The sequence below is a fragment of the Mastomys coucha genome, unplaced genomic scaffold (genome assembly GCF_008632895.1).
Source record: "Mastomys coucha isolate ucsf_1 unplaced genomic scaffold, UCSF_Mcou_1 pScaffold16, whole genome shotgun sequence".
Classification (NCBI taxonomy): Eukaryota; Metazoa; Chordata; class Mammalia; order Rodentia; family Muridae; genus Mastomys; species Mastomys coucha.
The window spans coordinates 33626145-33652807 of NW_022196898.1; the positions used below are offsets into that span (position 1 = coordinate 33626145).

At 45.7% G+C, this 26663-nt stretch overlaps 1 long non-coding RNA gene across 1 annotated transcript; it reads right to left on the reverse strand.

Annotated features, from left to right (window-relative positions):
* Window positions 1–17368: 17368 nt before the first annotated feature.
* On the reverse strand, window positions 17369–26629 carry LOC116094093. The gene is made up of 4 exons (XR_004119967.1): window positions 26109–26629; window positions 23539–23797; window positions 21940–22143; window positions 17369–18797 (listed from the first exon to the last, which is right to left on the reverse strand). It is a non-coding gene; the product is annotated as an uncharacterized LOC116094093 (long non-coding RNA).
* Between the last annotated feature and the right edge of the window lie 34 nt (window positions 26630–26663).

Sequence of the window (26663 nt, forward strand, 5' to 3'; positions counted from 1 at the left end):
TCCCTTAGCAGCCAGTAGTTCTTCTCCAGTCTGTGATCAAAGCTCAGTCTTAGGTAGGCAAGTCATAGCTAACGTGGGGGTGTGGCTGCGCTGCTGTACAAGCCAAAAAAGAAAAAAGAAAAAAGACAGCATATCACAGCTCTCTCCCTGTCTTCCGTGTCTTCCAGCTCCTACAGGTCTGCTGTTCAAGTTCTAAAGTGAAAAGCAATAGTATTTCACCTGGAGTATCTATAGAAACAAATGTTACTCTTAGCTTTAACCAGAGAGGTTTCTCTCTGCAGTAATGGCAAGGACTGCAAAGATCCATGGCAGCTCAAGCAAGGTTCTGAGGATAAGTGACAGTTGAGTACTTCACCCTAAACAGGCTGTCTGTCAGTCCTTCTGTCATGACTCCTTTCTCTGGGAGGCGCATCAGTATCCAGATCCATGGACATAGTCTGGTTATGGACATAGTAACAAAATAACTGGATGTCTTTAAAACAAACAAACAAACAAACAAACAAAAACAACTTAGGTTTGATCTTGCAATTGGGTGATATAAAACGACAATTCACGTCATCTCTGGAAAAAGACCTTATGTTTAATAAATAAAGTGTGGGTGCTAGTCTCATCTTTGTCAGAATCAGTGCCAATTCTAAGCCTTGTGGAGTGATAAGACAGGGTTTGCCACTGGCAAGACCACGCTGAAAGTCTTCATTGTGGGGAAAACACTGATGTTTTACGCTGAATTCGATTAACAGATGTAACTTTTTCACATTATGGAGACACTCAGGGTGCATTCTGGGGTTTTATTTTAATAATTACAATAACCAGCTAAGAGCAACTAAACACATTTCTACAGCCACAATGGCCAGAGATCATCTGTAACTTAGGGAGGACTGGCATCAGTCTAAGCCGTTCCTAACTACCCAGACAACCGATTGCCTGGGCCTCTTATCATTTCAAATCTCCCATCGGCGTCAAGTTGGTGCTGTGTGTCTGGTGCTGCAGTGTCTGGAATCGAAATCTGATGTCCCTCTTCTTCACTGTTACTGCTTCTATGTTCCAGGGGTTTCATTTGAGGTGATTATTAGTTCTATCTCCTTTTCTAAATAATACGGCATCCTTGAGAGGTAGTAATATAACCGTTCCAGACCTCCATATATGCCGTAAACTCTGAAATATGTTGAGAAATTAAATTCCTAAGTCGGAGTGCTTAAATTCAAAGTGCCTGACATTGTATGAGATTAGAAGTATGAGTTAGAACCTAAAGGCGGATTTCTTCCTTCCTTCCTTTCTTCCTTCCTTCCTTCCTTTCTTCCTTCCTCCCTTCCTTCCTTCCTTCCTTTCTCTCTTTCCTTCCGTATATATGTCAGGTTGCAGCCCTTCCTTAGATAAGCTTATCCAGCATGGTGAGATGCCTGGGAACGTGGGTAAAAGCACTTGTTACCAGTCCTGACTCCTTGAGTTCAAGTCCTGGGACCCACATATGGAAGGAGGTTCAGGACTGATTCCTAAAAGTAGTTCTCTGACCTCCACATGTGTACCGCAGAGTTCACACACACACACACACACACACACACACACACACACATGCACACATGAGCCTGTGGCTTGGGAATGTAGTTAAAGTATTTCCTCCAGCCTGAGCAAGGCCAGAATCCCATCCCCAGCACTGCAAGAAAAGAGTGGCAACAAGGACAGAAAAATTGTCTCATTGCCACTGATTGGACCTGATTTGTAAAATCATCAAAGTTTTAAGACATGCCTTACATTCAGAATACTACATAATAACATTTTCTATGATTTGTGGTTTTATCAGTGTCAGATACACATACTTGTGTGTGTGTGTGTGTGTTTGTGTGTGTGTAGGAATTATTTTCTCAAGTTCATTTTTAAAACTTTGTTACTGTTTAGTTTCTTCTTATTTTATGTATGTGAGTGTTTTGCCTGCATGTTTGTCTGTGCACTGTGCATGCAGTACAGACAAATACCAGAAGAGGGCGTTAGGTCTTCTGGATCACAGACAGTTGTAAGCTACCATGTGGGTGCTGGGAATCAAACCTGGGTCCTCTTGGAGAGCAGCCACAGCACTTGAAACCACTGAGCCATCATCTCTCCCGCCCCCTTCAGAGGCAATTAAACATAAGAGTAAATAAAAATACTAAATTCATATACTAAATTGCTCCCTGGGCAGTGATAGGTTGGAGGGAATTTTTAAATTTCATTTTAAAATGAGGAATAGTGAGGGAGGAGGAGGGATGCTTGTCAGGCCGTTGCATCTATGTCACTGATAAATATCAACATACAGGCTACGAGTGTGTTTAAAGGTAAGATTACAGAAGGTATTGCTTACCAAAAGTAAAGGGCTCATTATGTATCTTGCTAAGGAAAATTCTTGTAACTTCTGTGACTATAAAAGAAAGGTTACCCTCAGGTAACCTTTGATCCACATACCTCTTTAAACAAATGACGAAATACCAATCCCCAGCATTTAATCTCTTCTATCTAAAGCCGTAGAGTTCCTAAATTGAACTTTCTACATCTCTGTAAGACAACCTTCTTCTCGTCTTTATCCTTCCTTTCAGATCATTTTTACATGAATGAATGAAGTTTAATTGCTTATGGGAATGTAACTTAAAATATTGTTGTAAAAATGAAAAGAACCCCAGAGATTCTTCTCTCTTTCTAAAGATTAACTCTTCTTCGTAGCTTTCATCCCAACCTCCTCTTCCACACCCTGACTTTGTATACCAAAGGGGACTGAGTTGACAGAGCCATACCACATAGATGAGACAAGACTCTGGATGGGATGCATACACAGAGACCAGTCAGAGCATGACTGACAGTGAGCAGGAAGAGTCCCAAAGAAGCTCCATCAGCTACGGCATCCACTTACCCCAGCAAACCCTAGAGTGCACTTCCTATCTCCATCAGAAGCTAATCAGCAATCTATCAGATCAGCCTGCAGATGGCCAGATCCAAACAGCAGATAGCTCCACAGTGAAGAGAAATGGCTAAGACAGAGTCATAGTCCTGACAACATTTTATTTTGTTGCAAAGGAAGCTCAGTCTATAATACTAGAGACAAGTTAAATTGTTTTGTTAAATAACCTGTTTCCTGGGGCTGGAGCAATGCTGGGAACATTTACACATCTTGGAGAAGATCTAGGTTCCATTTCTAGTGCCTACACTGGTTGACCCACTACTGCCTATATATAATTTCAATTTTAGGGATCTGATGTCTTTTTTATCCTAACACCTGCAGCCACCTGCACCTATGTGGCACAGACACATTCAGGCACAGACACGTATGTATAAATAAAATATTAAAATAAGCGAACTATTTCTAACAACTGAACAATTAATAACTCTCTAGAATCTAGATCCTTCTAAGTACCTCAGCTTCCCCAGTGCAGGACATTCATCCTCTGGGTTCCACATGTGCTGAAAGGACTGCTTGTAGCTCTAGTCACAAGGAGACAAAGAGAACTGGCCCAAGGGTGAGCCTCCCTAGCAGGGCAGCAGCTGTTAGAGAGCCTTTCTCCCAATCCAGTGAAGCAACTCCACCCACATCACTGGCCAGCCAGCCTGCAAGGTGCTGGGGAGGATGCTGTGTTGGTGGATTGCATGCAACAGCGAAGGGCTCTGTTGCCCAGAGCAAGCGTCATGAGAATAAATATCCCAGCTGTGAGGTGCTAAGTATGCAACATAAATCAGCTCCTCTAGTTGTAGTGATGCATTTGTAAGGTCATTTAAAGAACTTGTAAGCTCATGCTCCCCCAATGTTGAAGTGCCTGCTTTTCACTTGAGTTTCAAACACTATATTGTGTTTTCTAAAGGTTAACAACAGGACAATGGCTGTCAGTGTAGTCGTTGACACCTACAGGACACAGCTTGAAATAAATACCAGAGGTTGCAGGCTAACAGAGAGAAGACAGAAGCCCAGGCCTGGAAGTTTTAAATCATACTGCCCAGGCAGGCGTTGTGCCCAGGTCAATGTGGTGCTGCATACTTTCAATCCCAGCACTCAGGAGGCAGAGGGATTGGGATCTCTGAGTTTGAGGCTAGCCTGGTCAACACAGCAAGTTCCAGGAGAGCCAGGGCTACACAGAGAAACCCTGTCTTGAGAAAATATGACGACGACGACGACGACGACGACGACTACTACTACTACTACTACTACTACTACTACTACTACTACTACTACTACTCATGCTGCACAAACAGCCTCAGCTTAGGAAAAGCAGTGATAAGCACCTAGTCCCTGAGGGCTGAGCGGAATGGGGAAGATCACTTGCTGCTCAATCAGGAGAACTTGGGTTTGGCTCTTAGTACCCATAGCCATGTATACCTGGAACTCAGCACTGTGCTGGGTACTGACAGAAGGGTTACTGGGCTTACTGGCCACTGGCCTAGTTCCAGGTTCTGAGACCATTTCAAGGATATAAAGTAGTGAGTGATAGATCAGGATACCTAGTGTCCTCCTCTAGCCTGCACACCTGGGCACATACATGCATATATGCCATACTCCATACACTATACATGCACATGTGCTTACGCCTGCACACACACATACACATGCGCGCGCGCACACACACACACACACACACACACACACACACACACACACCCCAAACAGACAACAAACAAAAACCACATTTCTTGAGGCTAGATGCTAGTATGAGTAAGGAGATCAGAGAAAAAACAAAATTCCCTCTGTCCAAAATAGAAGGAAGGAAGATATTGGTGCCGCGGAGAGGCCTGCCAAGATACTTTCGGGAACAGGTGTTCAGTGTGAGCGTTTTCAAGAATTTACATAACATAAAATAGCACCTCTTTCACAGCTTGGCTTTTAGAGCCCCCAAGCCTGGCTTGTGCATGGGGCTTGTGGAGAGCATGAAAAGTTGGGCTTCACCCTGGCTTCCGGTGGCTTTCCTCAGGATACACTCAGCATTCATACCATCCCAGTTGGAAAGTGCAGTTACTTGGCTTTGGGTTCCAGCCACCTGATGCTGCCTAACTAGCCACCACACAACCGGGTCGCTCTGAGTAACAGTGGGTTCCTTTGCTCCCAGCTGTGGAGTTCAGTGAGGCTGGTTCCTTCTCTCCACAATGCTTCCACTGGGCAGCTCACTTGGGGCTGCAGGCTGCACTCTCAGGCGGCTCTCTCACACGGCTGACTGTTGGGTACAAACCTATCCACGTCCTTGGTTCCTGACACGTGGGGATTTTCACACCCGACTGGGTATCTTCAGATTATGGTTGCGGGTTTCCAAGAGTGAATATCCCAAGAAAACAAGGTAGAAGAAATGCATGACATTTTAACATTAGTCTCAGAAAGTCTTGTGGCATGGCCTCTGTCATATTATATTGAGGCAGTTACAGAGCCCTACACAGGCTCAAAGGGGAGACCACATAAGCCCTGACTTGTCAATGAGAGGAGTATTAAGGTCCTTTTGAGAGAGGAGTGACTATCTATATGTTGGGGGTGGGATGGGTGGGTGTCATTGCAAACATCTTGGAAAACACGTTCTGCCAAAATTAGTGCGTCTTCATGCAGCCAGTAGGAAACCTATTAGCTAAACATGTCCAACAGTCAGAGTTACTTGACCTCCCAGGAGACCAGCATCATGGTGGTTGTGTTTGGCTTGGACCCAGCTCCCTAGTTCAATAACAATCTGCTGCGTGTAGTAGAACTAGTTTCACCAACTGCGTGAGACATGAACCATGGCACAGAAGGGTTTGTAGGTCAAGGAAACACTGAACACTCTCAGCACACAGGGCCCAGACACTGAGAGTAGGACCCAGTCTTACTGGCCTCTGTGTCTTGAGAGGCTTATGGCAGCAGGGGACCCTCAACAGTCACAGGAAACCCAGTGGTTCCAGCAGTGTATGGTAGGACCCAGGCTGGCTTTACCATTAGTGACTGCAGACAGCAGGCTGGCACTGCTCACTTTCTAGCTGCATTTTCTCCCATTTCCTGTTTTCGTTTTCCTCATCTTTCATCTGGATCCTGAAACCATTCTTTGTCTTGCTTGTTTCACTATTGGTTGCTTCTCTCCCACCCTAGAGGTCCGGGGATCGAAATCAGGTAGTATCTTTCCCTCGGAGCCATCTGCCAGCCTGTCCTTTCCTTCCCTTTTTATCCTTTTTGTTTTTAATAGTTGAGACAGTTTTGCCATGCACACCGCCTGGTTGATTTGCTATGTAGACCAGGCTGGCCTTAAACTTGCAGAGACCTTTTGGCCTCTGCCTCCTAAGTGCTAGAATTAAAGGTGGGTACTCCCTCACCTGGTTCTATTGTTTAGTTTTGTTGGTTGAGACAGAGGCTCTTACAGTCTTGTTGACCTAGAATCCGTCTTGTAGCTAAGGTTGACCTTGAACTCCTGATCCTCCTGCTTCTACCCCTTGAGTGCTGTGATTACAGGCAAGCACCAACCACCAGGCCTGGGCCCTTGATTTGAAATCTCTATTGTATGTACGTCTTCTTTTTAGGGACAGAAAATGCAATAAAGAGGGAGGCAGAGATTGATCATAACTAATTAGCAACTAATTTAATAAACAAGAGACTATAGGAACAAAGTGTCCCCACTTGGAAGGCAAGGGGACATTCAAGAAGGATCCAGGAGATCAGTAAGCCCTTTGAAGTATCACTTTTTACATCAGCTTTGGACTTCCCTTTTTTGGAGAAATGTGTTTTATTCATAGTAAAGGGAGACGATCCATTTTAGTTTCTTGTATAAACACAGACAAGAGTTGTTTATTGCCCGAACAAGAAGCAATATTTTCAAAGGTGCTAGCTGAATGTAGTGGCACATTCCTATAACCCCAGCTCAGGGAGGGAAAATGACCCAGGAGGATGAGAAATCTGAGGTAAACCTGGGCTACATAGCCAGTTTCAGATTAGCCTGTACTACATAGCAAGCAAGACCCTGTGTCAGAAGAAGAAGAAGGAAGAAGAGGAGGAGGAAGAGGAGGAGGAAGAAGAGAAGGAGGAGGAGGAGGAGGAGGAGAAAGAAGAGGAAGAGGAAGAAGAGAAGGAGGAGGAGGAAGAAGAAGAAGAAGAAGAAGAAGAAGAAGAAGAAGAAGAAGAAGAAGAAGAAGAAGAAGAAGAAGAGAAGTCCTTAAAATCATTCTCAAGATATCCTTTAGCCACCATCAAATACAGGTGAAACCATCCTAGCCAATCAATGGGACAAAACAGTAAACTGTGAGACCCATTCATCTCTTACCTACATAGAAATATTCCCAACTACCATAGTTAGGTAGTGACTGTCCCCATGAGTTAAAGACTTTGTCCCCAGGGAAATATGACTGGGAGGTGGTGGAACCTTTAAGAGATATGGCCTAGTGGGAGATAGAATTATTGAGTGTGGCCTGCAAAGGGGAGAATGGACCCTGACTCTGCCTACATTCCAACACTTCTTGACCATGAGCATGAGGTGAGCAGTGGTACCCTGCCATGTGCTCCTAACATGATGTGTTGTCTCATCCAGGCCCCTAGCAATGCTGCCAACCAGTCATGAATTAGAGCTACCAAACCACAGGCCAAATAAACCTTTCCTTTGTACTTGGTGATTATACCAGGCACTTTGTTATGGTGATAGAAAGCTAATTACTACTACCCTTACCCATTCCATTCTAAATGAAGGTCCACCTCTCCTCCTCCTCCTCCTCTTCCTCCTCTTCCTCCTCCTCCTCCTCCTCTTCCTTGTCGTTGTTGTCGTCGTCGTCGTCGTCGTCGTCGTCGTCGTCGTCGTCATCATCATCATCATCATCATCATCATCCTGTCCTATTCCTTACCTTCAGACAGCTAAGATGGACGTATCTGAAGAAGCAGCCAAATGAATTGACACCAGGGGTAATGTTTTGAGTGTAGCTGGAACTGGAGCAGGAGCAGGAGAACAAGGTGGAAGGGTTGGAATAAATGTTCTTAGAAAGTTCTCTAACAACAGATTAAATTGAAGTTAAGTGCAAATTTCTTTTAAAGGGGCTGGGAGACTGAGGGAATGGCTCAGCATCTAAGAGAACTAACTGCTCTTGCAAAGGTCTGGAATTTGGTTCCTAACACACACACACACACACACACACACACACACACACACACACACACACACACATATATATATATATATCACAATCACCTGTAATGCCAGTTCAAGGGGCTCTAATGCCATCTCCTGGCCTCTGCAGGCACTGTACTTGCATGCTCATACCCATGTTCACACACATACATATACATATAATTAAAAGTAAAAATAAAATCTTAAAGAACAAAACAAAACAAAAAAAGAACTAAGGTTGGTTGTTGTAAGGAAAGGGACAGGAGAAAGTCCAAACAGGCTAGGAGTTAGAGTCAAGCAGAGGCAGACGGAAAGGCTAAGGAAGGAGGTTCCCATAGGGCTAAGGAAGGAGGTTCCCATAGGGCTAAGGAAGGAGGTTCCCATAGGGCTAAGGAAGGAGGTTCCCATAGGGCTAAGGAAGGAGGTTCCCATAGGCTGAGGAAGGAGGTTCCCATAGGCTAAGGAAGGAGGTTCCCATAGGCTAAGGAAGGAGGTTCCCATAGGGCTAAGCTAGCGGAGTCTGCTCGGATTGTCCACAGGTGCACAGAGAACAGGGGGTCAGCCTGGCCGGAGAGTGAGATGGTTGCTAGGTAACCAATACCTTAGATTTATCAGATTTCTCCATCCATCATGTTTATTTGAGAAACCTCAGTCCAGACAGACAGTGAGAAACAGACTCTCAGATGTGACCCCCATTCCCCTAGCACCGGGACATCTGTTCTGGTTCCTTCCAGAGCCATTTGAGGGATGAGGTGGTGACATTTATACTTTTGGCCATATACAGAGCAGGTGACAAGAGCCCCAGCGCTTCATGTGAATAAAAAAAATTAATGCCTCTTCAATCTTTCTCCTAACTTTTGTCTCCTTAAATGCAATGTGTGTGTTTACTTAAGACTCTTTCATGGAGAAAAGGCCTCACTTATACTAGTACAGAGCAAAAGAAAACTCCATTCATACAGCCACCTTAGGGAAGGACAGGAAATTGCAGCTTCCAGGGACTGGCAGAAGCAGGTACAGCAGATCAGACAGCACTGTGCAACCGCTCCCCTTCGTGTCCTGAGAGCGCTTTCTCAGGGGGCTATCGTGTAGTGTCGCTCCAGAGAACTTCCTGTTTTCACCACCAAAGTAGAAATGAGTCACTTTCTCTGCTTCAAGCTAATAAAAGTCCCCAGGAAGGATTTGGTTGGGCTATCTAGGTTTCCCGTCTTCCGTGGTTTGCCCCCATCAACACCCATGGTGAAGTGCTGTTCATCAGCGTGGCTGACCATGACTGTTAATCTGACACGATTGAGAATCATCATGGAAACAAATCTCTGACTGTATCTGGGAGGAATCTGCTAGAGTATGCTGATCAAGGAGGGAAGAACCTCCCTAAATGTAGGTGGCACCATTGCATGGACTGGGATCCAGGAATGAACGAAAAAGAGAAAGGCGGCTGATCAGCAGGGTTCGCGGCTCTGCTTCCTGCCTGGGTATGCCACTGGCATGTGACTGGCTACCAGCTGATGCTGCCAACACACACCTTCCAGCCATGATGGACTGTGTCTCTTCAAACTATGAGCCAAAATCAACAGCTCTTAAGTTGCGCTTGTCAGGGGAACTTTGTCCTAATAATAACCTAAAGTGACTGAGACAGTGACAGAATTGGGAGAGGTATGGCCTGGAGGCGGGGCTTGATAATGGAGCTGCAGCGCGCCCCCCACCCCCATGAATGATTGACAGCTTTCTCCTCTTACTCAGTTCCTGCTCTCCTGGGTCTCGGTTATGTACCGAGAGCAAGTGATTACAAAGCAAGTCTGCCTCTCAGGATTTGTCTCTTCTTCACACACCCAGTTGCTCTCGGGCTTTGCTGTCTTACTGGGAGAGGCACACGTCTATCTGCAGAAGCCAAGCATCTGCTGATGCCACGTTCTTGAACTCTCCAACCTCTAGGATCTTAAGTCTCCTTTCCTTATAAACTGCCCAATCTCAGGAAGGCTGCTTTAGCAGAAAGTGCTAACCCTGTGAAGTAAAGGGTTGAGCGGCTGGCTGGGGGAATGAGTGGGTGGTCTAGCAGTGGTTATAGGGAGAAAAACCATGTTTAAAGAGAAGGAGAGTGCTGTGACCAGATGTCTGGCATTTAGGACCATACCCTCTACATGGGTTTCTCCTTCCCTTACCACTTATCCACAACCTGAGAGTTGGAATTGGAGGATGGGCCAAGTCCTCTAAAGGATGACAGATCTGCTGATGCTTTTCATTTCCTCCTTTGTACAAGTTTAATATTTTCCAAATGTCCTCTAGTAGATACCTTTTACTTCTGCAATCTAACAAGAAAGAAAAAAATAGAGAAAGAAAAAATGAGAAAGAAAGGAAGAAAGGAAAGAAGGAAGAGAAAGAATACAGGAAGTTGAGAGATGGTTCAGTGGTTAAGAGAACTGGCTGCTCTTCTAAAGGACCTAGGTTCAATTCCCAGCACCCACATGGCAGCTCACAAACTGTAACTTCGGTTCTAGGAGATCCAACATCCTCATACAAACATACATGTAGGCAAAACACCTATTTGCATAAAATAAAAATAAAAAAATTATTTTTAAAAAGAATATGGTAAATAAGTTTTCATGAACCAAGCCATAAATAATAAGGACCAAAGCTGGAAAAAAAAAGGGACTGTTTTAGATGTAATATTCCTGCAAGGCTGAACAACTCTAGTTAGATATGTGTATTTGAGGCACGGGGGAGAGAAAAGATTCTGAAAGAAGAGGTAGAAACTTTCAAGTATGTACTCCAGAGTATGGGAGGTCTACGTATTGCTTTACGAAACACTCATGTAGGGATTGAGTAGAGCCCCGAGTGGACTGTGTTACCAGCCAGGGCACAGCCATGTTGCATGGACTGCCTCACCAGCAGCAAGGGCACAGCCATGTTGCATGGACTGCCTCACCAGCAGCAAGGGCACAGCCATGTTGCATGGATTGTCTCACCAGCAGCAAGGGCACAGCCATGTTGCATGGACTGCCTCACCAGCCAGGGCACAGCCATGTTGCATGGACTGCCTCACCAGCAAGGGCACAACCAGTCATGGACTCCAACGCTTCAGACCCATGAGAATGTCAAAGCTTTCCCTGGGTGAGATCCAGAGGGAAGGCAAAGGCTTTCTGTGGTCTGTGTGAGAATGTTGACAGGGTCTGGAGAAAATGTCCACCGTAACCCCTCCCCCATGGTTACTGCCTGGAGCCTGCTCTCCTGCACTGATGGCTCCCACTGAGATTAGCTACACTCATCTCCTCACTCAGCTGTGTACAATAGCCCCACATCTCCGGTCAACAATATAATAACCACTCAGCTTCTGGTGTGCTGTGACTTCTTCATCTGAGAGCCTAGACCATCTGATGCCAGCTTTTCTGTCTGTCTGTCTGTCTGTGTCTCTGCCCTTTCTTCATTCGCTCACCATCCCAGTTAGATCAACCCCTAGATTGCAGGCATGGAACTCTTGTAATCCAGACCATGCTTGCATACATTTTTGTCCCATTCCCTGTGGGCACTGTGGGGGGTTCCCAGGTGGCTTCTGGGTGTCTGCATTTTAGCTTGTGGCGCTCTCCACCCTGTAGGACAGGAAGGGAGAGGAGGAAGGGGGGTGGTCATTGTCACAACCTGAGACGCTGAATGGGAGCCAAGCGGAACTGAAAAGAGTTTGTCTTTTTTTAATCCCTGGAACACATAATGTCCAATCACTTGAGTCTTCTCTTTTACTGAAATTATCATTTGCTACAAAAGAATATTTTGAAGAGAAAGGGAAAAAAACAGCCTTTCATTTTAAGAATCTCTTTTTTTTATGTGTGCATTTCTGTCATTGCTAAAACTTCTGTAGCTGACATGTACATTTCCAATAGTGTAAAAAAGAAGATTTAAAAAAAACAAAAAAGCTCAGTAAAAAAAAAAAAGTTTAATAGCAGGGGACAAAAACCAAAGGAGCCAGGGTGGCCAGTTAGAAGGAAGCGCACTTCTCAGCTTCTCAGCCACCTCTTCGTAAGGTGAGTGGACAGGCAGCAATCTGAAGTTATCGGCTACAGACATGGAGAGAACCGGAGACTGGTTAATGGGACAGAGGGAGAGAGAGGGCGTGAACAGTGGGCAGATGTGGAGGGAAGCTGGCTCACATGCACACACAGAGCAGGACGTCTGTGCACAGCGTTATGCATCTGGAAGCTCTAACCCTGGGTAAAAGGTCATGTGCGAGACTGTTACTTTGAGGAGCAGATGCCTGATGTGTTTCTTTCCCCTGGATCTTCTGGCAAGGATTGCCAGGTTGTTCTAGCCAGAGTCCACCTGTGGCCCCTGTGCCCCTAGCAAAATGCCACCGAAGCAAACTCACTGAGAAATAATTACAGGAAAATTTGGGTTAAAAACCTGAAATGAAGGGGTTGGGGATTTAGCTCAGCGGTAGAGCGCTTGCCTAGCAAGCTCAAGGTCCTGGGTTCAGGCCTCAGCTCTGAAAAAAAAAAAAAAATCCTGAAATGAAGCGGCGCCCATTGTCCCTTCAAGTCTTCACCTTTGGCAGCTACTTAAAGACAGTAGAGCCACTGGGGCAGGCGATTACACAAAAGGCTGGGCCTCAGACAACCGTAGTCTTTGCTGGTAGAATGTATAGGACCCACTGCATGTCTGCTCCAGGACTGTTGGCTGCAGGCCCTCTTCCAATCCTGTTGCCTGGGAGTGGGCTGACAACCCTGTCTGGATTAAACTCTAGCTGAGAACACATCTGTACCACATCTACTAACAGGGAGGGAAGCTGAAAGGCCTGCCCATCAACTTCCAACCCTAGTCACTCCAACTGACTGCCTGGGGAACCATGCACACAGCAGGCAGGCAGGGCGCCAGAACTCTTTAAGAGCTAACGTCTCAGCACACACAGAAAATGAGGCAGACTGGGCTAGCCACTCTTGCCTGCTCACTAACCCAGTTCTAATTTTTAAAACTTTGTTTTTCCTTTTGCTTTTTTTTTATTGACTTTGGTGTTTTTGTTTTAGCAAGGTCATTTCAATGTAACCCAAGCTGTTCTTTTTGACTTTTTGAGACAGCTTTGCTTTAGCCCAGGCTAGCCTCCAACTTTGTAGCTTAGATTGTCTTCAACTTTACAGCAATTCTCCGTCCTCAAGCTCCTGATGCTGGGATTAGAAACATAAGCCTCCAGGCCTGGTTTTTTTTCCCACCTTCTGAGTTGTTGGCTTGGCCGGCTTGACTTGGGTTATGTGTTTTGTTTGTTCGTTTTTATTGTTCTCGTTGGGTTTATATGTTACCTGTTCTCTCTATGTCTCTCTCTGCCTCTGTCACTCTGTGTCTCTCTGTCTCTGTGCCTTCCCTGTCCATCTCTCCTCTTTACATTCTTTTCACTTTTTTATTACTCCAACTTTCCATTTTGATAGGTATTCTCTGCTGCTGAAGTGAGCCAATTCAAGCCAAGTTAAAGTGTATAAAGTCAGGTTTATTGGGAAGCTGCTCTCTAGAGAGTTCACTGGTCCTGAGGAAAGAGGCCAGGGAAGTCACCATGGGGAGGGAGACAGAGGGGAGGAGGAAGAGAAAGAGTGTTCACAGGCAGGGAGAGAGAAAATATAGATAGAGGGAGAGAAGAGAGAGGCCAAAATGTCTGGATTATATAGGGAAGAGCTTCTGAGAGAAAGGAAGCCCGGCCGATTGGCTGGAAAGTTCAGGGCAGAGGGCGGGGTGTGCCAGGTTTGCCTTGTAACAAACAGGTAGAGAACGAGGGACGCTGGGAGAACCTGAAGGCCAGGTCCGCTTTGGTACATAACATATGCACCTCTGCCATTTGTCTTTTAAATTGTTTTCCTTCTTTTTTTTTTCTTTCTGCTCACCACAAGGTTTCTATGGCCCCACCCTCAACACCCCATCCCTGTTGCCATAGCAATAGGTTACAGATGCCAGTAGCTAGTGCTTGCTTTGGGTTTTACTTTATCACGTGTGTTTGTTGCTCCTTCTGTTCTTCTTCCCCCACTTTCTACGCAGTGCTGGGGATCAAGCCTGGCGTGTGAGTAAGTTAGGTGTCCAGGAGCTCTGCTGCTGACCTGCACTTAAAGCTCAGCGAAGAGCCAGCACACATTGCTCCACCAACAGCCTGAAGAAAGAAGCCGAATGACACCTGTTTTTAGATGATATGATCCCGTGCTTAGAAGACTCTAAATAAGTCTTTATCAAAAGAGGTTTGAATTTGACTTACAAATAAGTTACCTGACAACTGGCAAGATGGCCTAGCAGTTGAGAGCTCTTCAGGAGGCCGAGTTCAGCTCCCAGCGCCATGTTGGACAAGTCACCACCATCTGTTACCCTAGCTCCAGGGGATCTGACACTCGCGCACACACACGTGCGCGCACACACACACACACACACACACACACACACACACACACACACGACAGAGAGAGAGAGAGGGAGAGAGAATTTTAAAATAATAAAAATAAAATCTTAAAAGCATAAGCCAAGAAACAAGAAATAAAAATCATACAAAAAAAAAAAAAAAAAAAAAAAAAACCAGCCACCTGGTTTTGTTACCCTGATAATGAACACTCTGGGAAAGAAATCAAAGGGAGAATCCCAAACACAGGAATCTTAAAAGAAGTAACATATCCAAGAATGAGTTTATTCTAGGAGGTGGAAGAGCTCAACAATGAGAACTATAAGATATTGTAGGAAGAAATTTAAGATGTTAGAGAATGGGAAGAGAGCCTATGTGCATACATAGTCCAGTAGGATTAATACCGTGAACATTAGGATAAATATATTCACCACCAAAATCCCAACGATATTCTTCCCAGAAGTAGAAACACAAAAAACTCAGACAGAAGCACAAAGGTCTCTGAACAGTCAAAGCAACCCTGAGCAAGGCCGTGCTAAAACGTCAGACTTCAATTTACACTATAGAGCCACAGGAACACAATAACAAGAGGAACTTTGTGGTCATAGAAAAACAGACATGCAGACTGAAGGAGAACAGAGAGAAAAAACGTGTGGGGCTACATCCACCTGGTTCCCAACAAAATGGTCCCAAAATATACAGCGGAGCAAAGATAACGTTTTTAACAAATAATGCTGGGGAAACTGTGCATCCATGTGTAGAAGAAGGCTCAGTCTCTATGTCTCAGTCCATGCCAAAATCAACTTCAAATGGATAAAAGACCTTAACATAATGCTTGGCTCTTTGCAACCACCAACGGGCAACCTGGGAGGAACACCTGAAGACACAAGCACTGGCTGTGTTTTTCTGACTGATGGCAAGAACTGACAAATAGGATCGAAGTAGAAGCTTTTGCACAGAGAAGGCGACAATGACGAGTGTGAAGAGACGGCCCACCCAGTGGGAAAAGAGCTCTGCAACTGCTCATCCAGAATGTGAAAGGAACTCCAAAAATCAAATACCAGAAAGAACAAGTAAGCCAACCAAGAGACAGGCAAATAAACACTTTCCTAAAAAAGCACAAATGGCCAATAAAGAAATGAAAACTAGATCAACATCATGGGGAGAATGTTCCCCAGCAGCCAGACCCAAACACAAATCACGCTGAGGTTCCACCTCACCCCAATTGGAATTGCTTTCATCAAGACAATGAAAAACAACTTCTGGAAAAGGGGAAGGAAAAAGAAGCCCTTTATCCACTGCTGGTGGGGATGGAAAGTCGTGTGGCCCTTCTGGAAACTGGTGGGCAGGTACCTAAAGAAACCCATGAAAACAGGGGCTGGAGAGATGGCTCAGTGGTTAAGAGCACCAACTGCTCTTCTGAAGGTCCTGAGTTCGAACCCCAGCAACCACATGGTGGCTCACAACATCTGATACCTTCTTCTGGAGTGTCTGAAGACAGCTACAGTGTACTTACATTTAATAATAAATAAATAAATAAATAAAATCATAAATATCTTTTAAAAAAGAAACCCATGAACAGAGCTGTGCCACAATCATGCTACACTCCGGGTGTGCACACCCGAAAGAATCAAAAGCAGTGCACAGCAGAGGGACCTGCACGCGGTGTTTATTGTAGCACTGTTCACAACTGTCAAGTCTTGAAGTCAGTCTAGTTGCCACTCAACTGATGAGTAGGGAGATAAAATACCCTGGCATATTGTATGCAACTGGGTATTATTTAACCCTAAAGAATAGCAATCATGTGTTTGCAGGGGAATGGATGGAACTGGAGATCATCATGCTGAACAAAAGAAGCCAGAGTTAGGAAGATAAGTATTGCATGTTTTCTCTCACATTGGATTCAGGAGTGTTGGGGGAAAGGGGAAGGAGGGGGTAACATGAATGTAGAAGAGACAAAAAAGGAAGAATCGATTGTAGGAGCAGGAAGAGTTATGGGTAAACACAATCAAAGTGACCCGTTATTTTATAACATTTGCATATGCTAATAGATACCTCAGGACCTGTCAACCAAGACAAATCTTAAATCATTTTAATTCCATCTGTCCAGCAAAGCAGTTTGTATTTTTAGGGATACTTTGGAGGTTCTGCCTCTAAGAAAGAAGAAAGAGCTGTCCTGAGAATGGCCTGTGATGTTCTAAAGTTGCCCAGGATAATTATCCTCCAGCAGCCTGGAGTGGGGTTAGGATGCTGTGCTCTGAACAGCGTGTAAGAAGTCAAGTCTCTAAAGCCCCCCCCCCCATACTGTTTGGCAGGCTGCAAGGGGAGAGAGGATTCTTTTCACAGTGACAGATTCTACATGAGGGAATGGGGATAGATGATAGTAAGTACTGAGTACTTACTGTGATAAGCACTTTCTTCTTTTCTTTTCTTTTCTTTTCTTTTCTTTTCTTTTCTTTTCTTGTCCTCACTAAGTTTTGACAGGGTCTTGCTAAGTTTCCCAAGCTGGCCTCGAACCCACTTATGTAGCTCAAGCTGGCCTTGAAGTCATGATTCTCCACGTCAGCCTCCTAAGGAGCTGGGCGCACAGGCGTGATACACGAAACAGGCTCTTTGAAGTGTGTCAGGTGAAGAGCTTGCGTAACTCCCCAGGTTACAGACACTCTGTTGTCCCCACATCACAAACAGACAGAGGACTGAAACAACTCTATCATGGTCACACAGAACTGAAATTGGAACCCAGATAGTCTGTGCTCAAAATCAGCCCGCGTGTTTCCAGTTCACTTACAGGAACACCTTGGTAGCTACTGTACGTGTGGCTGACGCACTGTACCCACTTCTGGGCCACCATGTGTTTGCTGCTTGCTCTGAGCCCGTTCCCCAGGTAGAAGCTGGAAGTAGAAAGGAAGCCAGAGGCCCCCTGCTAAACACTTCAGATGGTGAAAGTCTAGGAGATGACAGCTCCCCGCCCCGCCCCGCCCTCGAGGAGCATACTCAGCTCTCCGTGGTAGAGGAGGAAGATTGACTCCGAGAACACTTGAGATAGGTCTGAAGGGACAAATGGCCATTCGAGAAAGTGACATTTCAGCCCAAGGAGGGAGATGAGGAAAAAAAAATGCAGCACAGTGTAGATCAGACAAGATCAGGGAGTTGTGTAAGCAAGAGAGAAGGCTCATGATGGCAGCCTGGGGGTCGGGGGGTCAGTGCCGTTAGGAAGTCAGATTTTATGTAGTTGGCATGCTTTGGAAGAATTTCGGGGTGTGGGTAGAAGGGTGGGTACTGAGTGTGGGACTAATGATCTTCAAGGCCATGTGTAGTGAGTTTCAGGAAGAGAAGGCAGATTGAAGAGACTGGAGGGGAGGAGAAAGAGAACAGGGAGGGAAAGGAGAGATGGGAAGATATGGGCCCTGCCTACCGGCCCTTTACAACAGGAACACCCTGCATTTCATTCCCTCTGGTCTTTGAAGAAGTCCCAAGTCATGCTCTGTACGTCACATCTGCTTCTTGGACTCTCCATCCATCATGGGCACCAGGTGCCCTCTTTAGCCAGTGTCCTCTTTAACTTTGCTGGATACACTGAGCCTTCCTTCTTCAGCCTCTGTGAATGCTGTTTCCTGGAGTGCTGCCCCTCTCCAGAGTCTCCTTCTTATTGTCAGCCAGACTATTCACCCTTGGTGTTTCAGTTTAGTCACACCCTTCTCTGTGCCTCTCTGTGTGGTCTCAGTATCTTCCCTCTGTAGCACTTGACACAGTTACCATGGAGCATTTGCGTGCTAATTTAACTAGTGTCTGTCTGGACGTTAAGCCTCCCGGAAACAATTAACCATGTTCTGCTTATCTCTCCTGAGATAAGATGTCCTCCCGTTGCTCTGCAAGAGAATGAAGAATGCATAGGATTTGGAAACTGATTGAAAGAGAGAATAAAAGCTAATACTAGGCTTTAGGTCACTAGTGACAGGAAAGGGGCTGCTGTCTTTTGCAATGATGGGGACACAGGACAATATAGCCCAGGGATGACTGTGAGCCAGTATTTTCACATGTTAATTGGAAGTGCGTTTTCAGCTTGGCCAACCAGCAGACCACAGATAGCAAAATTACCACCATAACTCTGGGGAACTATTACAGCCAGAGAAAGGAAAAATGGTGATTCTGAAGGTGTAGGAGTTAAAATTAATTTGTTTGTATACAGCCAGGTAAATGTAATAGAGGCTTTAACATGGAGGTGTTTGTCTCTCAAATCAAAGAAATTTGGAGATAGGGAGTCCAGTCCTGGTGAGGTGATTCACTGGTCATCTGAGAGTTGTGTTAATCTCTGTACCCCCATACTTAACATGTAGGTCCCGTCCTCTGCCTCCTCTTGTCTGAGATGGCTGCTGGCGCTCTCACCACCAAACCTATCTACCTGCAAGCAGGGGAAAGAAAGATGTTAGGAGGAGAGGGAGGAGGAGGAGGCTAGCAACATTTCTTCTATTCACTGTGGCAGAAAGCGTGGCATGAACACATGAAGGAGGACCTATTTTAGCTCATGGTGTTCTGCCCATGCTTGGTCAGGCTTAAGCTTGCCTGCTATGCTTGGAGAGAGCATCATGGGTATGGGAACCTGTGGTAAATAAGGTTCTTCATGCAGTATTGGACCAGAAAGAGAGGGAGGAAGAGGCTGGGCCATAGATAACCCTGCAAAGCACAAACCCAATGACCTACTTTCTCCAGCCAGGTCCCTGCCTGCAAAATAACCCTGTGAGCTGGGGACCAGCATTCCGCACATGAGTCTATGGGGGACAATTCACACTCAAGCTATAACAAAGCAAAGAGGTGAAAGGGTCCTTTGAAAGTCCGGTCTACTGTCTCAAGGACCAAGAGTTTTAAAAGGGTGCATTTTGCTAAGGAAATCTGGGAGTCCACGGCTCTCTTGAAGGAGGTCCGGGTTTTTCAGCTGGAGAATAATTGGTATGAGGTGGGCGATGACCAAGTATAGTATAGGAAGCAATAGTCAAGATCATCAGAGAGACAAGAAGTGGCATCCATGTTCTCCCACCTGGGAGGAATGATAGTGGCACCTACATGGAACGAGAGAAGGAACACTGTCCCAGACTACTAGACCACAACCTGCTTCTGGCTAACAGAGAGACCCAACCCAGAAACGAAGAGACTCAGCCTAATGTCCACTGTACATGAGCAGAAAGCTGGGTCTGAAATCGGATCCTCCTTGGTGAAGTGGCAGAGCACACTGTAGGGGAGGTTGCTGCAAGACTCCCAACACGTCTGAACAGGGCTTACTACATCAGCATGGCAGAAGATCTTCAAGGCTATCAGAGATGGGGGCAGGCCTGGGTCTGATGTCCAGCTGGGTCCTCGGGAGAGTTGTCGGTTTCTGTGGGGTTTAGCTCCCCTCTATGCACTGTGCAATGGCATAGGATATGTAGGCTATAAATAGTCATTACATTGCTGTCATTTTTAAAGAACAACAAATATTTTTTTGAATAATCAAATGGAACAAAGTGGATGAGTGAAATTACAGTAGAGAACTGTCTTAGCTGGGTTTGCTGTTTGCACGCTAAGAGATCTGAAGCTGGGTATGCAGGCTTGAGATTACTCATAATTCAACTATGCTGATCTAGCTTTCTATACTTCCTCTGTGGGCATTTGTGTCTCCTTGTCCCCATTGTAACCTCCCCATCATGCCTTCTGTCTTAGTTAGGATTTCTACTGCTGTGAGGAGACACCATGACCACAGCTACTCTTATAAAGGAAAAAATTTAATTGGGGCTGACTTAACAGTTTTAGAGATTTAGTTCATTGTCACCGTGGCAGGAAGCATGGCAGCATGCAAGCAGACATGGTGCTGGAGAAGGAGCTGAGAGTTCTACATCTGGATCTGCAGGCAGCAGGAAGTGTCTGTCCCACTGGGCCTGAGCTTCTGAGACCTCAAAGCCTGCTCCCAGTGACATGCTTCCTCTGGCAAGGCCACATCTACTCCAACAAGGCCACACCTTCTAATATTGCCACTTCCTATGGGCCCAAGGAGGCTATTTATTCAAACCATTCCATTCTCCTAATACTAGATCCCCTAAACACACAGGTCCTGGAGGGTCAGGTAAACCTCAGACCCCTCACTGGTCCTGTGTTCTCCTGCTCATCCTCATATCCCCTATCCCACCATCCCCTCAATATGAGCTTCTTTCTCATTCCCGAGGTGGAGTTTCATATTAACAGTCTGAGGAGACAGCAGCCATGGACTCTGTCCTGAGTTACACTGTATCTGATACATGTACAATGATGTGTTATAAGGCATTGGGATAGAGGTCAGGCAAGCTCTCTGTTCTGTCCACCTCCTGTCCATCATCTCCCTGGACAGATGATATTTTCCCATCTCTCTGCTGTTGCCTACTCTTTGTTACTGTATCTGTCTTTATCTTGTGGAGTTTAAAAGGCTGAAAATTAGTTATATTTATGGCCTTTCCCTTGTTGTCTTTAAAAACACCTCATCAATTCGATATCAGCATTCAAAGCAAAATAGCATTAAATTATCAGAGGAAATATGCAAATATCTGTAAACATTGTAAGTGAGACCCTCGTTAAAATTAATTTATTTTCACTGGGCATAAACTGGATTCTGGCTTTATTTGGAAACACAGAATTTATGCTTGTTGTAAAATACGCCAATAAGTCCTACATCGTTGTAGTCAGGACTAGAGCCAGCTGGAGAGAAAATGGAACTTGGCCTTTGCTTGTCTGTGGAAGTTTCACATCCATACACCCTTTGCTGAAAGAATTCATCTTGAGCTCCTCTCCTGACGAGATCTCTGCATCTGCTGCCAGCTAGTGGGCGCTGTGGGAAAAGCTGCTTCATTTATCTGAGCCTCAGTTTACCCACCTACATATTGAAAGTGCTACGTTGGATTATTTTGAAGCCAGTTCTCAGGCTGAGGCATGTGTGAAAAAGGACTAAAGCAACTTCCAAAAGACATCATCATCCCAGAGGCTGAGGAGCAACCCAGGGTTGGGCCCAGGAGTCAGTACACTTAAGGAGAACCCTCAGATAATCCTCAATCAAGGAGTTTGAGACTCATGATTCTGAGAGCTGCAATCATCTCCTATCTATCCCCATACGTTCTAGAAGAAAGAAAGCATGCAGGGGGTGGGGATTAAGAAAGAACTATATTATCTACAGGAGAGAAGGTGTGAAGGGCAAGTATCATGGAGACAGGGAGTGTGATGTGTGCACCAGCCCTCTCTACCTGGGTAGCATCTGCATGGATGCATCAATTCATCCATGTAGTGGGAAACTTGATCAGTGGTTGTTTTGTGTACCTTCTAACTCAGTGGTTCTCAACTTTCTAACGCTGCCACCCTTTAAGACAGTTCCTCATGGTGTGGTGACCCCCCCCAACCAAAAATTATTTCATTGCTGCTTCGTACTTGTAATTTTGCTACTGTTATGAATCACAGTGTGAATATCTAATATGCAGGAGATCTGATTTACAACCCACAGGTTGAGAAGCACAGCTTAGAGTCAAACTGTTCCCCGAAAATGAGTCACTTACTCTCAGTCAGAGCATGAGTCTCCATCTCTGGAGTCTGCTTTGACCTGCTGGGAACTTTTAGCAGCCCCTGCGTAGTGTGCGGTGATTCCCCCAGAGAATGAATGCAACAGCAGAACAGAAAAGGTGATGGCTGACTTCACATCTTCCCGATGGAGCTCTTTCCAGTTTCTAGCTGTGGGACATCACGTGTTCCTCTCTTCATATCTAGGAGCAATGGATTTCAATGGTCAGCCTTCTTCCCTGTGAATCTGAAATAAAGAGATGGTCTCTAGTAGTCCCCACTGACAAGGTCCTCTTATTGGCTAGCAAATATGGTGGGACCACATGGCAGAGGGTGCCTGGTTTATCTCATAGAGGCTCAGAAACAAAAAGAGAGGGAGAGACTGAAAAGGTTTAGTGTCCCCATATCCCCTCAAGGATATGGCCCCAATGACCTAACTTTCTCCTATGAGACCCTACCCTCTAAAGAGTCTACTACTTCCCAATAGGACCAAGCCATCAATCAATACATGGGCCTTTGAGGTTCGTTTCAGAATGACAACAACAACAACAAGTAGCAATATAAGCAATGTGACAGTTCCTATAATCAACAGTTTTCAAAAAGTGTAAGTCTAGATCCTCCCCCTGAGACTCAGGAGATCTGAGAGCGTGTAAAACTCAAGGGTGAATTAACTGTCGCCCAGACAAACCTCTGCCATCTCTAGCATCTGAGGTTTTCCACTTCAGCTGCAACTTCGGCTTCACAGCCTTATGTGCTCCCTGCACAGGGCCTGCCTGTGGAATGGAGACTCTGGAGTATGCTTTGACCCTCTGGGTACCTTCAGCAACCCTTGCTTAGCATACTGTGAGCCTCCAAAGAATCAGTGTAACACCAAAAACTTGGGGGTGAGGGTGGGGTTAGGGGTGGGGTTGGGGGCGATGGTTGACTTCCAATTTTCCCAAAGGAGCACGTTCCATTTCTACTGCTTGCTTAGCTTTCCTGTGGAATCTCAGTGGAATCCTCCTTGCTCCCAAATTCTTCCACCCTTATACCAATAAGCCTTGGATGGTGTAGACAATGCAAGGTCTATTGCTCACAGTGAGCAGAATCCCATTCTTGATGGAGGAGTCCCGGTGACTTAATGGTTTCCCAAAGGCTCCGCCTACTCATGCCATCATCATTTAATTCAGATAAGAGCACCAGGTTATGCACTAAAGCTTTTGCCTCCATTTAAACCCATAACACACCTATGAGAGAGACAATAGAATTGTAGCCACTTCCCAGAAACGGAAGTTCAGAGAGATGAGTAACTTGCCAAAGGCCACATATAGTCAGCAGGAGTCCCAGGGTCCAGGGCTAGGTGGCTTGCCTCTGGAGCCCAAGTTCTCAGCCACTTAGTTTTAATGCTTCACCTCTGACTTAAGGAGTTAAAGGGTTCCTGGGCTGTAGCCAAGAGCCCCAACGGGGTCATCATTATCCTTCTCTTTCTTGACCTCCCTTTTGCCTGTCTGTTCTGGGACCCAAGGACGGAAGAGTAAATGTACTTTGAGGTAGTAATAGCCTTGATAGGCAGAAAAAAATGCTGGGAGTTAGTTCTTCACGATGTGAAACAGACCTACCAGGCCTCTGTTTTGATAGAAAAGAAAAAAAGCCACGCAATTGAAAAGGGTGCTCCCAGAATCTGTAAAGACAAATAGGTCCACAAGGTACGGGGTATGGCTCCCAGCAGAACACAGGATTAGCACGCAGGAGGTTTTAGTCTCTCCCAGGAAATGACAGGATTCAGCTGCGCTTTCTTCTGAGGGCTGTGCTTCTTTGCTCCAGTGCGTATGTTTTTATTCTTCGGTTCATTAGACAAGCAAGGTCTGGAGCTTCTTCCTGCAGGAGGTGAGCAGATAGCTTAGCTGTGATGAGTCACAGCCTGGATTTGAGACAAACGTACCATGAAAACACACAGGGTGGAGGCTCAGTAAGTAACTAGCTGACTGACGCTTCTGAGACCAATTACTGCCTCTGCCCAGCTTTCCTGATCTTCTCTTTTTTTCTCCCTCTCTCTTCTATTTTTATATGGGCTTTCCAAAACTGGAATCTCCTTGTCCTGGCCATCCCTCCCCACCCCCAATTAAAATGCACACTACCCTTTCTCTTTCACCTTTGAAATCCTGGGCCCTGGACTCCGCGTAGGTGAGAAGAGGGAGCAGGGCTAAAGAGGAGGTATATAAAAAGATGAATGAGTAATTCATAAAAATGAATATTCTCACCAAAAGGAGCCGTCTGCCAGCTCTCTGCGTGTGTATCAGCTCAGCTGCTGTCTCTGTAACAACTTGGAATGAAATCAATGCATCATCTTTTTTAGTGGTTGCTCAGCTGATTTACCATTAACTTTAAACAACCCATTGTGCAGCGGGCACTTCACTCTACCATAATGATGATGACATTCTGCCCTGCTCTTTTCTTTTTTCTTTTTTTAATAATGCAAGCATCAAAACTGGTTGGATTAATTCATCTGTGTTTAGTATGCTCTTTCACCTAACAGAGGAAGGGGTCACATAGGTGGGGGAAGCTTGCTTTCATTTTACCAGCCTCAGGAAGTCATTTCCACAAATCCTAAAAAAAAAAAAAAAAAAAAAAAAAAAAAAAAAAAAAAAAAAAATTGGCTTTCTTTCCCTTTAACTTGGCATCTCTTTCTTGGAAAATGTGAACCATGAAGATGTGCGACTTGTTCAGGCTCTTCATGGGCGATGGCAGATTGCTTCTTTTTCTTCCCATACTGGACCCGGAGGCCTGCAGGTGACAAGAAAGACATCTGCCGTCTTCATGCTGACTGTGCATCCGAGGGCCCGTTCCTTACCCTCACTCTGTGTTTTCTGGGTTGCTCCAGTCTTTTTGTTCTCTACTTCTCACAGTCGGAGCTGGGCTCTGCCCCTCCTGTAAGATGTGACTCTAAAGAAAGGCGACTGATTTCCACACGGGGCTTGCAGAATGAGTGTCATTACATAGCCGCCACCCCTTGTAACTCTCCACAGGCTACAAGCCTGTGTGTGTCCCCTGCGGTTACGAGAACAATCCACGGGCGAACACTGACGGGAAGGGCCATTATGGTCACTGATGTTCTCGCCATCTGGAATGGTTACAGTTGTCAGGATTTGAGACGACTCACTGTGCTGAGGAATCGTTTTTTTTTTTTTTTTTTTTTTCCTAACAGCAGCACTAATCAGGAGGGATGAAGCCAGTTGCTAAGAGCTGCTATGAGAAGAAAATCCCCCGCCAGATGAAAAGGAAAAGCCGCTGATTTGTTTTTACCCATTTGGAAATGAAGTAGCTTGGAATGTCTTCCTCGGGCTCTAAAAGGCCATCATCCTTCACTCAGGAGCCCATGGCTCTGCCCAGCCTTCCGGAGTGTCACGCTGTTTGTATGCGCAGAGGACCTGTTTCAGGCTCTTTGTCTTTCCTCTCTAGCCAGCTGTGCCATGTGGGGACCAGGCAATTCTCTTTTAGAGGCTTGGCAGGTTTTTATGGAAAGGGCAGCACAAACAGGTGTGGATGCAGGTTTTCTTTTTTTCTTTTCTTTCTTTCTCTTCTTCTTCTTCTTCTTTTTCGAGACAGAGTTTCTCTGTGTAGCCCTGGCTGTCCTGGAACTCACTCTGTAGACCAGGCTGGCTTCGAACTCAGAAATCTGCCTGCCTCTGCCTCCCAAGTGCTGGGATCAAAGGTGTGTGCCACCGCTGCCCGGCTTCTTCTTTTTTTAATGCTGTCTGCTCCCTTATCTGTCCCATGTGTACGGTGTAAGCCCTGACCTTACTCCAGGGAGTCCCCTTTGTCAGAGCTACCCCTATGGAAATTAACTCAGGTAGCTGGAGAAAAGGTTGGGGACCAACAAGTGTATGCCAAACCTCACTTTGTGTGTGTGTGGAGTGTGTGGGGAGGGCTCCAGATAAATGCTGGGACTGAGGAAAATCCAGGACAAGCATCAATCAGCAAAGCCTTGGGTAGCTACACCCTGCCCTCCACAGAGAAAGCAGCAGTCGGGTATGTGAGAGAGCCTCCTGTGGGGCAGGCTCAGAGGGAGAGAGGAGTGTCGGTGTGGTCCAGTGGTCTAGTGGGTAAGGTACTCTTTCCTCTGGCTTACAGTGTGCTCCACAGGAATGCCTCTAGAAGTCAGCAGGGAATCAGCTAGAGACAAACTCACCGGGCTGCTGCCTCTCTCCAGACAGTTCGGCTCCCAATGACAGCCAGAGGGCACTTCAACTCCAGACTCCCTGAAGGCAGCAGGAGGAGTGGATTCCAAAAAGCTGCCCTCCCTAAGGTTACAAAAGGTCTGTTTTACAACGGTATGACCTCAGGCCCAGGCTCTAAGAACACGTGCTCCTGTACTCACAAAGGACCTGGTGGAAGAAGCCCTCACTCCCAAGTCTGGTTCTCCTGTCTCTTGTGACACAGAAGGCCTAGGGCTTCCTAACACATTACCGAAAACCAGGTTCAAAAAAAAAAAAAAAAGAAAAGAAAAAGAAAACAAATCAAAAGAAAATAATTTTCTCACAGTTCTGGGACTGGAGGTCTGTAATCAATGCGCTGAACCGATTAATCCCTCCCGGAGCCTCTGCTAATCTCATCGTTGTCTTTCTCCCAACTTCTAGTGGTTGGCGACAACCAAGCCCAACTCCTTCTGCCTCCTTCTTGACGCAGCCTTCCTCAGTGTCTTCCTGCCTTCTTTCCTAATAAGGACGCTTGTGTTTGGACCTGA